Raw genomic sequence first — 15456 nt, 5'->3', positions numbered from 1 at the left:
GGCTAACGCAGAGAGACAGACAACCATGCACAGTCACATCTATGGCCAACGTAGATTCTTTGGACGGGGAGGAAGCTGGAGTACCCGGAAGAACCCATGAACACACGGATGGAATATGCAAAGTGCACACACAAAGGCCCCAGTGAGTCAATGGATCCAAAGCCAGAATCTTCTTGTTGTGGGATGCTAACCACAGTGCTAACGGCCGCACCACTGCGCCCCTTGCTATTAGACAAGGTGCCATTACCTTAGCTGTATATACATGTGTTGCGGGCCACAGGGACAATTCCATCCTGGTCAAGGGGAGCGCTAACCTCCTCTCCTTTCATACAACACCCTCCAAATTCACTAGATCCTAAACTGATCAAGTATCTGTGGGATGCACTGGAACAAGCCTGATCCACAGAGAACCCTCCACTCAACCCAAAGCCCCCGACTAACATCCTGTTCCCAGACAACACAGGACCCCATCAGAAGGACCACGTCCATTCTCTAACAAGTCACAACTCTTTTGGAGGCACAAGTGAGACCTACACAGTGGTCATAATGTTATGGTGTAGGTTTTACATTGTCATTCAGTAATTGGCTGAAAAGTATAAACGTTCTGCTGGATAAAAGATTCAAAAGTGGGAGTTTTGCCGCACGACATGAACAACAAGTCGAAACCCAAAACTGAGTTGTGCACCCACTGAGTGTAATCCTTTAGAGAAGTATGACAAATTCAGTTCTTCATTTGAGTGAAAAGGCTCCGCTGTGTTAAGAGTATGATTCCAGTAAGCCTCTATTCAGAGCAGTAAAGTGCAGTGTCTCTGGAAGAGGGTGATTTTCTTTTTTTTTTTCGTTTACTCCTCGAACTTTAACAACGGCAGAGTCATGGTCAGACTGTGCATAATGACTTTATGTTGTAAAGTCCATGTATTGTGTGCATACTCTGAATTTGTACATATTTTTATTATTATTGTTATTATTACTATTATTATTTTAAAGTTCATCAAAATAAACCATTCAACGGTATTCAGGCAACATGTGAAACGCAGCAGTTTAGAGTCATTTTCAAATGGCTGAATACACATTAAATACAGTTTCCATCTCATTATAACTCGATTTCCATTCAGCTTGCGTCGTCGAGTCAGTTTTTAAGCAGTTCCTGACCTCATTTGCCTTTGCATGAACTGATTCCACTGTATTCTACACAGTCACAGTCACAACTGACTGACTTAGATGTTGATACCTTAGAATGAGGCATCTGTATTATGAGAGGGATTTAGGAATTACGAGGGCGCTTAGAAGGACAAATGAATGAAATGTTTAAGGAAGGACCACGATACATTTTGTCTGATTGTGATCGACCGGTAGATTGTGACAAAAGTTTGACAATTGGTTGAAGTAAGAAGTCAAATTATATCGACTCAACAAGAGGTTTGAAAATGAGTGGGAGCTGTGGACCAAGTAAGAAAAGTCATGAGAGTAAGGTAAGAGATCATAAATGTACTGAACTGTATCGTGTCATAAGGGTTTGTGCAGACACGCACATATATATGTGTATAGGTAGATCACTTTGACTACTGGTCATTGTGAAACTAGCTCGCGAGCCCAAAAATGTGTGGGTGCATATTCAGGTCGAGTCACGGTGACTCTGAAGGCAACGTCATACTGTGTGATTCACATACTCCCACCATTTGTTTTTCTGTTTACGCTCAGTGGTTCGCTCCTTCCTGGAAGAGGTCTGTAATGTTTCATCCTACTTAAGAATAAAAATAACCATGTAGATTGTAGTTATATATTTTTTTTCCATTAGCAATGATCTGCAGCTCCTAGTTTGTTCAGCGTTGTTGACACTAGATCAGACCCATGTGGGCAGATTTTTAGCTCCGTTGAATATGTTGTAAGAGCGGCAGAGCTCTTGGTGAAAGAGATCCTTCTAATTGGCTGATTAGCTTTGCAAACCAGTGCACCAAGAGAGAAACGGGAGTCACAAAAGTCAAATACAAACCGCAGCCACTTGTACTTATGGAGGGTAGTTTCTCATAAAGCAGGACATGTGTGTTAGTCGGCTGTTGGCTGAAGTCCGTGGTGAACACAAGTGCAACATTTCAGCCCAGATACAGGCGATGTGATGTGACACCGAAGTCAGACTCGGTTGCCAGCAGCTCTTCGATGGCGTGTTCGGGCCTTAACATGACGACCGAACGTCTACTGTATATGATGGCACACCCAGGTTTCTCCTTTAATTTGTCACAGTGAATGATATTTATCAATTTGTTGGGGGCTCGCTATACCAAGTATAACATTATAAAAGCAATGCAAGTAACAAGCATTTAAAGAGTTTAATATTTGAGCACTGAGCATCCTTTTCATTATTTAATTACTCTGGGACCATTTTGATTTTTATCAGCATTAATCATTAAAGCTGCTTAAAGGGAAGTGCATTTCGTTCGGAGCCTTGTCTTTTTGAACCACTGCTCTGGGTGTGATGTACGGTGCTACTGTGTGTATTGGAAAATGTCAAGGAGAAGTGATGGAGGGAACGTTTAAATGACTAATTAAACTATAGTAAGGATTAGGGACCACTGACACTGGAGGCAAGGGAAGGACATCTGACTTAACCCTGCATTTATGTTCCATCACCAGGCTACAGGAAATCATTTATCAAGGAGCATGAAAAGATGTTTTATTATAACAGACAAACTATTAAAGATTCACATCCCAGGGCTGTAATAGTGCGAGTTGCTTTATTTTTTAGTTCCTAACCTTATAAACCACGGGTCGGAAAAAATCCTGACTGCTAGAAAATGAGAGAAGAAGAAAGAATTTGCAACTTATTTTACTGACAGAGAAATCTAGACAGCTGGTTTATTTTAGGTTGAAACTGACACATTTTGTAACATACGATTTCTTTTCCACCTCGTCTCTTACTGATTTCTGGATCACGTTTTATGGCACAGTGGGAACGAGGCTTCATTGTCTGTGTATGTTGGTCTTTCAATTAAACAACTTTACAGTTTCTGCAGTCTATACCGGCATTCAATTACTTCCTCCCCTGCAGACTGAGACGCATCAATCACACAGTTTCTTTTCCATTCATGACTGCGATCCTTCCATCCTGGCATGTTCAGTTTCATCAATGCTGTGATTTTCCCTGTCAACCTATATAGCCTTAAGGAATATTTAATTTAAGATAACACAGGGCCGGGGGGCTGCTGTGGCATTTGTTACCATCTGTGGTTCCTTGTGACCTTGTACAGTCTGAGTAAATACAACAGCAATAAAATGATCAAAACACAAAATCATTTACTGTTACAGGATGAATCAATGTCTAGATTTGGCCTTATTCTCTGTAAATCTCTATGTGTTCCGCACTTTTCAGCACCTGAACATGACAAGTTACTGCCTCTGACCTGCTGGTGTTAGACGGACTGTTGTGGACACTGGACACGGACTTGTCCTGGCTGGCTCTAGGTTGGGAGCTGCCAGGGCTGCTGATGTCGGGGCTTTGGTTTGTCTGGACTTGATCTGCACCTGATTTGTGCCAAAATGTATAGAGACACACAGTGTCTCTATACAGTGCCAAGTTACTGCCAAAGTGCCAAGTTACTTCTGACTGTTGGTCCACAATGCACTTCATCCTCATCTGACAGAGGAAGGGAAAGCTGTTCCTTTGTAGCCCGAAATAAAGAAAATGTAACTCATTAATTACTTTGCAAACAATAATAGAACATCACGCCTGCATCACTTTTTTCATTGCTTATATAATTAAACCCTTAATTACTATTTCACACTCAGATAATTCCCTTCCTGAGGTAGAAGATGAAGGAAACAAGTTACTGTCGGTAATCTCAGGCTGACTGCTGACAATACTCTGTGCGATGTCCATCTTACCTGGTTTTTGGGGGCATTAATGTGCTGCTGCATGGGTTACATCACGCAAGTGGATAAATTCATACATCAGGTGACATTCAAGAAACATATGCCTTGGTATGAACAGTATGACAAATTCTCTACTGTGTTGCCAGTGTTGTTCGTGGTTCCAGTATAATCCGGCTGATGTGTCAAACCTATACATAAATGACAATAGGGTTCATCATTTTCCATGGAAGTGATTTAAATTAGGGTGTTTCTAATCCATAAAATGATATATTTAAAGCTATGGTGACTATGTGTGACAGCCCGAAGCCATTCTTCAATGGTGGGACGTTCTTCCTGGTAATAATATCTGTTTGGTTGCTCCATCTATCCTCACATTGAAGAGTGAAGCTGCTGTTTAGCTCGCCCAATGGGATCACTGGATTACGGCAATTTAGTTTGAAAGTGTAGTTCATCAGTCAGGGTGCAATGCACTAAACAGAACCCTGCTACCCAAAATGGAGTGAAATACATTAAAATAATCACCATGACAGCTCTTTGCACCAAAACAATTGGGAATTAACTAGTCGAATTGTACATAGGGGATTATTATTATAATAAAAAATAAATTAATGTTACTTTGAATTTTATTACATGAGTGGTTTTTTACCATGTTAGGACTTCATTATTATTTTCAGAAATCCAATACAACACTGATATTGATGACCAAAATATCTCATTATTATACAATTCCAATTAAACACTTGGATATTGATCTTGTTATTTGTATTTGACTTCCTAATCTCAATTGCCGGAAGATTTAGTATTTGATTACAATTTGATTAGTGCAAGATTAAGTTTTCTTCTTGTTCCAAAGTCTTGTTCCAGGAGATATCAGTAAAAAAAAAAAAATATATATCCTTGGTCATAAACCGATTAAAAATCACAACATAATAATCAGAATGCACATTTTTGATAATGTTATCAAAACTTTTGATTCACGTCATAATTTATGCATCAAATTTTAAGATGACAGGACAGTCTGTCCATGAGTTTTTTGTTGTTACTGTTTTTACCAAACAAGATGTTTTCAGGCTTCAGATTTATGAGCGAAATTCAATGTGAGCGGAGTTCCTGAAGTCCCAGACATAACTCCCAGCACATCCCCGGTCCTCTCTTCTCAGTCAGGTTTTATAATAATGGGGCAATAAGGGGCTGCAACAGATGTTCCGCTTTTAATGTTTCTGACCATAGAAAGTAAGCCGTTTCCATTTAGTTTCTGAAAATATGTTTAACAACTCAATTTCCATCACACCGGCCGTAGAGTCGAGATTTTCTAGTGATCTCCTCCAATGGGATTCCTTAAAATATGGAGGGAAAAAACTACGAGATAATGGAAAAACAAAAGAGAATATATAAAACATACTACAGTGTATACAAAACATAATGTCTTCTTAGAATTTCTTCAGTGAATATAGATGAAGAAATAACGTTTCGCACATCCCTGCCTTCTTTTCCATGTGCTCACTGTAAGAGGACGTACTGGTTGTGACATTACAGCATCGTATACGTGATTTTGTTTTTTTTAATCATTGACAGTATTTAAAGGGGCCACTCATAGTTTGCAAAGCATATTTACAATATCAGTAATGACAGGATATGACAATGATATAATCCCTGAGACTAACGGCAAGTGACAAAACATGCAATGTATAAAATACAAATATTGTATGTAAATAAAAATATAAATGCATGTCACCATGGACGGTTAGGGTATCCATAGTCAAAGACAATTCTTCTCCTGCACGTATTTCTGTGACTGCAAATGCACACAGATGTGGGCTTTTCTGTTCGTGCAGTATCTGTTGGTCACATAAGGACAGACACAAATAATCACAGTCGGTTTATAATTAAAACTGTTAATAAACGAATGCAGAGTGACTCCTGACTGTGTTACTTGCGATTTTAATTTCGCTGTTTGATGTGATCGCCATTCATGAATCTTCTTGAAGCTGTATTTTTACGGCCGTCGACGGTGCAAAACGAAATAAATGTTACACACATTCATACATTTATTCATGGGTGGGACATTCATGCAATTGTACTTAGCAGAAGGTTTGTCCCTGGAAGGAAAAGATGCTGAGCGTGCATCTGAGTACTCTTTATACAGGGCCTCTCCTTCCAGCCCAGTGATGTTTGTGTTCAAACACACTCCAGCAGAAACCTCCTGGCTTAATGTTTTCATTTTACATATTACATTTGACACAAATGTTGCAGCTGCCATGTGGTAAAATGATGTACGTTTTCACTTTATTTACATTGAATTAAATTGCTTGCTTTGAAAAAATGTATGTATATCTACGTGTGTATTACACATCATATCTCTTACCACTGTGGATAATGACGGTGAGAATTCCCCCTCTTCCCCTTCACATGACTTTCTTGCTTGAGTTACATGAGAAACTCATCTTGTTATCCACACAAAAATTTGGAGAAGGAGCCAGGACATTAATAGGCCATCAGGGCAATTCAGTTTTTTGTTTTGTTGAAGTTTGCTTTCAGAGCCTGCTCACTTTCTACTTTGCATACCAATACAAATACATGCAAATGTGAGGATGGCAGTGATCTTTGCATTTAACCCCTGCCAAGGAAGCAAGTAAGTTGACTTAATTGATTTCATGTCTTAAACTGGCTTAAACGAGATTCTTTAATTGAAAAATATGTACCTGCGTGAGGATATTAAACAGAAAATTATATATTCTTAAACAAAAACATACATTTCTCTTTGCTGAAGAATTTCTTCTGAAATATGTATTTCTCCGTCCCAGAAGTGATGTAATGCAACGCTTCCTTTTCAGGACTAACCTTTCTGAGCCTCATTTTTCTGTGAAAAATATAAAAGTATATTATACACGATAAACCATAGGGACCTATAACAGCTTGATTTAAAACGACTGAGGCTTCGTGAAAACATACAAATCTCTCAGTATCCTTGAAAAATTGTTTTACAAACAGAGTAAATAGAGTTGCGAAAAGGGAAATTTGTTAAAAATGTGGAAATTGTGCAAAGTGGTCGTCCCTCCTAAAAAAGCAGTTAAAAAAAAGGGGGGAATCTAAGTCAGATTTTTATCCTCCCAAATGCTGCAATGTGCTCAGAAAAAATCTGTAGCAAACAGTGTAGAGAAATCTAAAGTTGATTTGCAAAGTGGCTAACGTTTCCAAAGTCAAGACTTCTTCTGTGAGGAAGAAGAATATATACAGAATATATACAGCACTGACCCACTGTCTGATTGGCTCTTAGATAAGACATCCCTAATGCTGCTAAACATATGCAAATGTAAGGCAGGCAGAACTCAGGGTTACTTGGTTTATAATAATACTGCAAAATAATACTGCAACTGCTGTTTTTGTCTTATAAAGTTTCTAATAGATGCATGGGTGAACACAATTAAATCCTGGATTGTGTTACATCAGGTGTGTAGACATGGAACCTTTATGAGGAACAATAACTTACCAAGGTATGAGACATGAGGATTCATCAGACTGTAGAGATACAGGGGAAGTATCAGCTAGTGGATGGTCTACACTGCCATCCAATGACATCCAGTTCAAGATTTAAGATCACTTTATTAATAACCACGGGCAAATTATTTTGTCCAAGAGTCTCAAGATAAGAAAAAAAAAATACATGAAGAAGACATAGACATAAGAATAGAACAAAGATAAAATAACATAGGAATAAGAATGAGGTAGAAGTAAAATTTTCAAAAAAAAAAAAAATGTCCAGTCCAATTCACAGAACATGAAATATTCAGCAAATAAAATCCACCAAACATAAAAGTTTAAGTAGTAAATGAATAATATACAAGTAATACAAGTAATATAGTACTTATATATAGTAATATACAAGACAAAGTGGTTAAGAAAAACACAATGAGAGTTTAAAGGAAAAATGAAAAGTTAAAAGAATTAAAAATTTAATACAATAAAAAGGAATAAATAAAAAAAAAAATCCATAAAAGAGCGCAGACACATAAAATTACAATAAACTGAGAATAAAAGACAAACAAGTTGAGTTGAGCTAAGCCAAAGAATAAAAGTCAGATTTAAGACACGATTTAAAGGCAGGTATGATGATGGGACAGTTTTATTTCTAACAATAGTTCACTCCACTGTTTAGCAGCCACCACGGACAAAGCTCAGTTACCTCATGTTTTTTTTAGTCTTTTGGGACGAAGAGCTGATCAGAGAAGCCTGGTTTACACCAATACAAAGCGCATTGCAATAGTCCAAACACGTAGAAATAAAAGTATAATTTAGTCTTGGATAAAAGTCACAGATAATAAAAAAAAAAAAAACAAGAACAACAGAGTTAATCCGTTTATCCAATTTAAAATCTGTCAAGCTTTAAAATAAAGTTAGAAGGGGGTCCAGAGCCTTCAGAGGGACATCCCTTGAGGTCAAAATGATTATTTCAGTTTTTGTTTCATTAAAATTTAAAAAGCTCTGGGCCGTCCAGGCTTTGATGTCCCTGAGACAGTCCAGCAGTTGTGCAGCAGAGCTGCCATCGCCTCTTTTAACGCTGGGCTGCTCTGTGATGATGCAGAAACGCTGAGATTCTTCTTAAACCCGCAGGCTTTGTAAGCAGTGTGGCTACAGTCCTATGGACCTGAGATCAACAGTTTAACCAGTGTTGACCAGCACAGACTCTCAGGTCCTGGTTTTTGACAGACACATATCCTCTTCACAGGTTTTTAGTGTAGGCGAGGGGTCTGAGAGAAGGTGGCGGGGGCTGCAGGTAGCCCTAATGTGTAGGTGTGAGGTGTGACTGAGCAGATGGGAAGTGTAAATGGCTTTCTCCTCAGAGTTGGGGTTGGACTCCTGTAGTTGGGGATGTGCTGCAGGCCTTTCCAAACTGATACAGGATCATTGGTTGAGAAGCTTCTTTTTTATTATTAGCTCCTCGTGGCTAGCCTCCTGTAGGCTGGCGCAGCTTTTTCAGATTTCGAGTGAACCATGGTTTGTTGTCGTTGTATGTGCGAAAAGTCTCACAAAAAACGATATAGGATGTCATAGTGTCGGTGACCAGAATCAAGATGTGCAATATTTTGTCATGGTGAACAATGTAGTTCCTCATAAATGCAATCTGGTTATTTGAGTCTGACGAAGTAAAAATAGCGTAATGCAATAAAACGTTTAAACCAAGCCTTTACAACAAGACACACTTTTTCATCTATCTAAGTAAAATTTCAGTGACATCAAAATGTCTATAGGCTACTGTTACTACACAACATATAGGCTATTGAAAATAAAGGAAGTGCACAATGTTGCAGCCACCAGAGGCATGTTTATGTCTATATATCCTGTATTGAAATAGCAGTAGGCCCTCTAAAAAACAGCACAGGAACAGCTTCAATAAAATTTCTGTTATTAGTTTAAGAAGATATTGCTCAAAAAGTAAGCATTAAAAGTTGTCAGTACTACAGAACAGTTATTTGAGATTAAAAATACACACAAAAAAAACCTATCCAAATCATACAGACTATTAAAGCAAGACACAAGCATATCACTTCCCACACAAATACAGGAAAATTACCTACTGGTCAGTCCCAGTGCTGATTTCTGGTCGCAACTCCATCCAGGAACAACTTCACTATGTCCAAAAATACACACTTCAAGCTAAGACAGTACAAAGTCATCTACAGAATTCACCTCACCACACATAAAATAAATGAAATAAAATGGGTTAGTACAGATTTTCTGGGGGGGGGGGGGGGGCATTATTCCCCCGCCCTCTGCTTAGTTGGCCTCACAGTAATCAACCCAATAACACCAGACCAAATATTAATAGCCCTAACCACGGCCAAGAAAGATCACACTCAAGAAACTGGAAAACAAGACACAAACTCAGCACATCACACTGGTTCAACATCCTTACAGAAAACATTTCTACAGAAAAACTCTCTGCTGCTCTCCAGGACCAAACTCATTACTTTGAAGTGACTTCCTCTGTTCTCAGAGATTTACATCTACTGCCCGTCAGCCCATGGCCTCAACCTGACTAGTGTCATCTTAACATTTTTATTTTTTTCTGTATCTTTTCCAATTGCTTATTAGTTTTTTTTCCTCAATTCTACACAAGCTTTAACCCATAAACCCATGATCCTGTCCCCTGTTGGTATCGTCCATTCTTGATCCGTAGTGCACTTCACTCCTTTTTATGTCCTGTTAAACGTTCAGTACTATTTGTGACAGTAAACCATCAAGTTCTGAATACATCTGGTTAATCTGTTAGTCTTAATAGCACTGAATTAACATATTGACGTTTCATCGTTTTATTGCGCGCTAAAAAATTAAGAGCAGCTCATCTGACCAGACAAACATGAGAGGCGGCTCATTTGACTGCAGTTATTTACCCCCGTGGACAATTCCCTCGGCCTCCCGCCAGCACATAAAGTGCCCCTTACTGTGAGCTTCTTATCCGCTTTGACGAGTAGTTTGAGTATAACCATGTAGAAAACGTACACTCATCAGCAACCGCTGGACCCAAGCTGAGCCAATGGATGAGAGATTGGAGGCCTCCAGGTAGACGACAAACTATAAGCTTTACGTTTAGTGCCTCTCACTGCATAAAAATACAAAAGAACATGTGTCAAATAACAGAAGTGGCTGAAATAATACAAAGCTAAAGCGATAATACAAAACTCGCCCTAAACTGGCTATTAAATATCACATGGACTTCAAAATAGCCTGTTAGTAGGTTAGTGGTGTCTTAAATTAGCACGTACACCGGCCTGCACGGTTTATTTCACCCGTCTGACTCTGATTTGCAATTCAACGTATTCACCAAGTGATTAGAGAGGAGACAGGAAAATGATCTGCCTGCCAGACATTACTGTTCTGAGATTCATGGCCCATGAGAGCCTAGGCCATGAGAGGAGGCTTTGGGAGAATCAGTAACAATTCGTACAACAACACGGAGACTCTCAATTACAACCGTCTGAAATGCCGGTGACTTTTGGGGACGACTTGTTTTATCAAGGCGGGATCCTAAAGTCTAACAACTCAATAAGCCTTTTTTATTTTTTTTCCCCCCCGTACACCTGTCAATCAATGACGGCCGCTCAGTCGATTTGTTGATTCAGAGCTGCACTGACCCAGGAGCAGTTTTACATTTCCAGCTGACAGCGAGGCCGAGGCTGTGTCAGTCAGTGACGTGAAGGAAGGGCAACTAACGTATATTTAAAAAGCAATTTAGAAGGAGAATTAAACTGTGCAGTTCTTTGCATCGTAGTTCTTCAGTTTGGATTTTCTCTTAGTTGTTGTTGAGAGTTTAAAATTGCACATTTTGTTATTGAACATTATTATCCTCACATTGTTCTGTTGTCTGATTTATTATTTATTTAAATAATAGGTAACTGAATCATTGCTTTACACAGGTATCATTTTTTAATGATTATACCTGATACCTGATATCATAAGTAGGTTGATTTGATGTGAATGACTCTTAATTAAATTGTGCAACTGGCCTTTAAAAACCGATGCCATGTCACCAGTCTGATACTTAATACAGACTGTTTATTATTATATTAAACTATTATAAGTGTGTAGATGTTGGAGCAAAGCAATGCAATATTTACACATTTTGATCACATGCCACTCATAAAAGTTGCCCCCGTATGACCACCCCACACTAGATCTGTGCCCCACCCCTGTTACAATGTCCTGGATACGTCGCTGTGAAAAGAAAAACCTTCCAACGTGGCTCAATTACAACAATTCTGCAAAGATGAGTGGGACACAACTCCTCCGTGGTGTGACAAACACGCAAAAAAAAAAGAAAGAAAGAAAGAAAGAAAGAAATCAGGAAGGAAGGGCACCGACACTTTTTCACGCTAATGTATGTGTGTGCGTATCTGTGTGTGTTTGTGTGTTCAGTCTCTATGTGCGAAATGAACTTCTTGCCTCCAGGGAGAGGGAGCGCGCTGACAGAGATTAGTTCACAATATCCCCTTTTCAATCTTCTCTCTTTTTCTGTAGCATTGTACACTCTGTCATTATATGAGAACACGCTCACACACACACAATAGGTGAAACATATTGAGATAGATTCACTACACATTTTTCCATTCATATTTTTGTGTCATCTCGTGGTCTCGTTAGAGCGTAAAAGATGTAATCCTGCTGTTAAGGAATTTCAGCCTCTGGAGGAGAAAACCTGCTGGAGGAGCAAATCCCAACCGGGACGATAGAGTGAGGAGTAAACGGGGGAGGCAGAGAGAATGAGAGAGGGTGTCAGAGAAGGGGAAAAAGGTTTTTAGGGAGACAAATGTAAGGAGCAAGAGAGAGATCTTTACACCTTTGTGTTCTGTATAGGCAAGATAGTTTAGTTCAGTGCACACTTTGTGCTATTGATAGAATAATTGTAAAAATGTATTTTCTGGATTTAGTTTTGATCTCTACGTGATGGTGTAAAATTGTTAAGAGGGTTTTAGGGTAAAGGATATAATTATGTTATTGTTAGACATACAGTAGAGATTGTTATGGTACCTGATGCATCACCAAACCACATTGCTTCGGCTACAACACTAAAAGGCTGCATTACTGATGCAGTTTTCCACAGATTCCAACATTTCTACAAACCAACAACCGCATGTTCACATTTTCAAATGAAGACACATTTTTCCCCACACAGACCTCGTGCCTGAAATGGAATAAAAACACCAAATGTTCACCGTTTACTGTGCAAATGTTTTGGCATTCTGAGTAATGTTATGAAATCATCATAATTCGTAAATAATGAATCCCCCCTTTTTATCCTTTTCTTTTGTTTGTTGAGTCAAATCAGCCTTTGTTCAGCGGAAAGGTTGGTTCCCCCTTTTTCTTTTTCTATCAGGGGGTTCTTGACCTTTCAGCCTGGGAGTCCTAAATTATTGGTGCACATACACCCAATACTGTACAATAAATTATTTATCAGAGAGCTGGCATTAGGTAATAGCAGCAGAGCAGGGGAAACTAATAAAAGTTTCAAGTCGTTAAAGACACAGTAAACCATCAGACAGTTGTAAAGATTGAGATGTTACAGCAGCGCTGGACCAAAGAACCATAAGATCCAATGTAAGTTCTCAGACACCGTGATTATCTGCACAATTGCCAGTCAGTCCTCCATTATCTGTTATAATTTGCTGGAGGTCAGTGATGAACCCATTACAGTGTGGCACGCCACAATATTATGTAACAATAAAGCTTGATTTGCCACGGGGTCAATGATACCTTCAGCACAGACGACACCAGTGGTTTTTCAGGAACTTACTATAGCAGTTTCTGTAGCCACCAGACGCTCAAAGGCAAGCAGGGAAAATATTGTCTTTAACCCCTTATTTATTGAGGTCTTCTGGGTCGTGTTTGTGTAGATCTCAACTCAACAACTGTTTGCCTTGGGAGACCCTGCCAGGAGGATTTAGGTCTTGACAGCGTAGCCTTGAGGATCACTAGACCACACAAGCCCGTCTGGCACAATGAGACCCCTATCCCAGAAAATCCACGAGGGGCTCAGAGTCCACCAGCTGTTTCCTTCACACATAGAGGAACCGTGGCTTTACACGGCTCTGCATTTGATGAGGAAGGTCTTAGAGACCCTCTCTCGGAGCTGAAGGACGTTGTTACCTGTGGTGATACCCAAACTCTCAAGGAATGAATGACACCAGGGTTTGAGGTTTGGCTTTTAGAGGGTCTAGAGGGTCGCTGTGATATAAAAGGAACTTGTTTTGATTCTGTAGTTCACGTGCATGAATAATTAAATCGACATATACATTATTTTGCAGCTTTTGTTCAGAAATCATGGGAAAACATAGCATCTGACACCAGGAAGACCAGCAGGGACACAATTAGAACAAGTGCAGAGAATCTGAAGAATCTGGTCTCTGTTAAAATGCAGCTATAAAAGTGGTTAAAATGTTGCTGAAAAACGTTTCAGTCGTGTAATTATGGGAATTAATGACAAATGTTCAGAATTGAGGACACAACGTATCAGGATTGAGGTTGCACGTCGTCCTCTCCAAAAACACCCTTTAATAATAATCCGAGGGAGGAGATAATCCATCGCGAGGGCCACTCCACCACTGACATTCACACGACTCATCATTCACTATCCCTGACCTGCTCCACTTAAAAGCCCAGACTCACTCAAGCTTCATAAAGTAGCCTCGATGAATGCGTCTTTGAACAAAGTGGACTGAGCATGTGCGAGGACCACTGGGCTTTTCAGTGTGTGACAAAGCTCCGTGGAGATGCACACTGAACTTCCACTTTCACAGCAACAGGGTGGTAATGGAACAGAGGTGACTTTATTCCATCTCTCCCCGCTGATCAAAGGCTCTTTCACTTCTCTTCCTCTTTTAAATCCCCAGTTCAGCTCTTCCCGCTTGTGTGTTTTCTGTACTTTCTCTTTTTTCCCCCTCATCACTGTCACCATTAACTCACTCAGTTCCATACATATTTAATTTCCCTCTCTGTTGTACGGACAACACGGTGACATTCACTGACGATCAAAAGTTAAACAAAGTGTCTTTTTTGTTATTCAGTATTTCTAAGCACAGTTTCTGTAAACGACGTCGTCATATTAATATGTGGAATTGGTAGGCCAGAGGACAGGCTTTCAGTAAAACAATATTTAATTTATTTTGTTTGATTTGCAGTCCGAGTAGTACTGACCTATCACGTTCGAGCAGGCTTCAAACGCTGTAGGGAAACAGCCCTTGTGGAGAGAAAAGAGTGTCCAGTCGAACCGCGTCAGCAAGAAGGCTAACACGTCGCGTCTGTCAAGCAAATACCTTGAACACACCTGTTGAAGTGCAATGAAAATGTCAGCTGAATGTAAACTGCGCCGCACTAAACGTCTTTCAACCCCATCTTTCAACCCCAAGTTCATTCCCGTGTCTTAAGTTTCTAGTTGGTCTGTAGAAAATAACCGGCTGCCCCCAAATGTTGGCCACTGCCCAGTCAGGCAAACTGATCCATCCATAGGCGGTTTGTGCACATCAGGAACTGTGTGACTGCAGGTCCTTGGTGGTGTGAATGTAAATCCACTATCGTTGGTCCAAGTCCCTTGACTCAAAAGGCTTTGTCTCTGTGGATCCTGGGTCCCTTTTACTTTGTTTGTTTGGTTTGTTTGGTTTGTTGGGGGAGGGAGGGTACAAACAGCAGCAATCTGTACAGTTCATGTTCTATGGACAAATGCATGTAAGATATTAGAAATAAAGTATCAGTGAATAAAACTTACGTAAGAAAACGTGAGTCTCCAGTTTTGACCACCTCTCTTTAAAACATAGTAAATCTCCAGAAAAAAACAACAACAACAACAAAATGGCTTTAAAAAGTGTCTGTCAGGCCAATTTGTATTAGTGAACAACACAAATAGCATCACACGCTACGTGCCGTTTTCTCCGTCAGGTTAAATCACAGAGCAGGTGAGCAGTGGAGATCGATACTGAAATATCGATACTCCCGATACCAGTTCTTTATGCTCTAAAATCAATGCTCAAATAATCGATATTTTCAGGGATATATTCAGGGTAACGTAGTAACACAGTGGAAAGTAACTAAACTATTGAG

At 39.6% G+C, this 15456-nt stretch overlaps 1 non-coding gene across 1 annotated transcript; it reads right to left on the bottom strand.

The window, feature by feature from the left end:
* Positions 1-228: 228 nt before the first annotated feature.
* On the bottom strand, positions 229-336 carry LOC125004816. Its single transcript, XR_007112392.1, has one exon. It is a non-coding gene; the product is annotated as a U6atac minor spliceosomal RNA (small nuclear RNA).
* Between the last annotated feature and the right edge of the window lie 15120 nt (positions 337-15456).

Source organism: Mugil cephalus, chromosome 2 (assembly GCF_022458985.1).
Source record: "Mugil cephalus isolate CIBA_MC_2020 chromosome 2, CIBA_Mcephalus_1.1, whole genome shotgun sequence".
NCBI lineage: Eukaryota > Metazoa > Chordata > Actinopteri > Mugiliformes > Mugilidae > Mugil > Mugil cephalus.
This window is presented reverse-complemented; position numbering and strand designations above follow the sequence as displayed.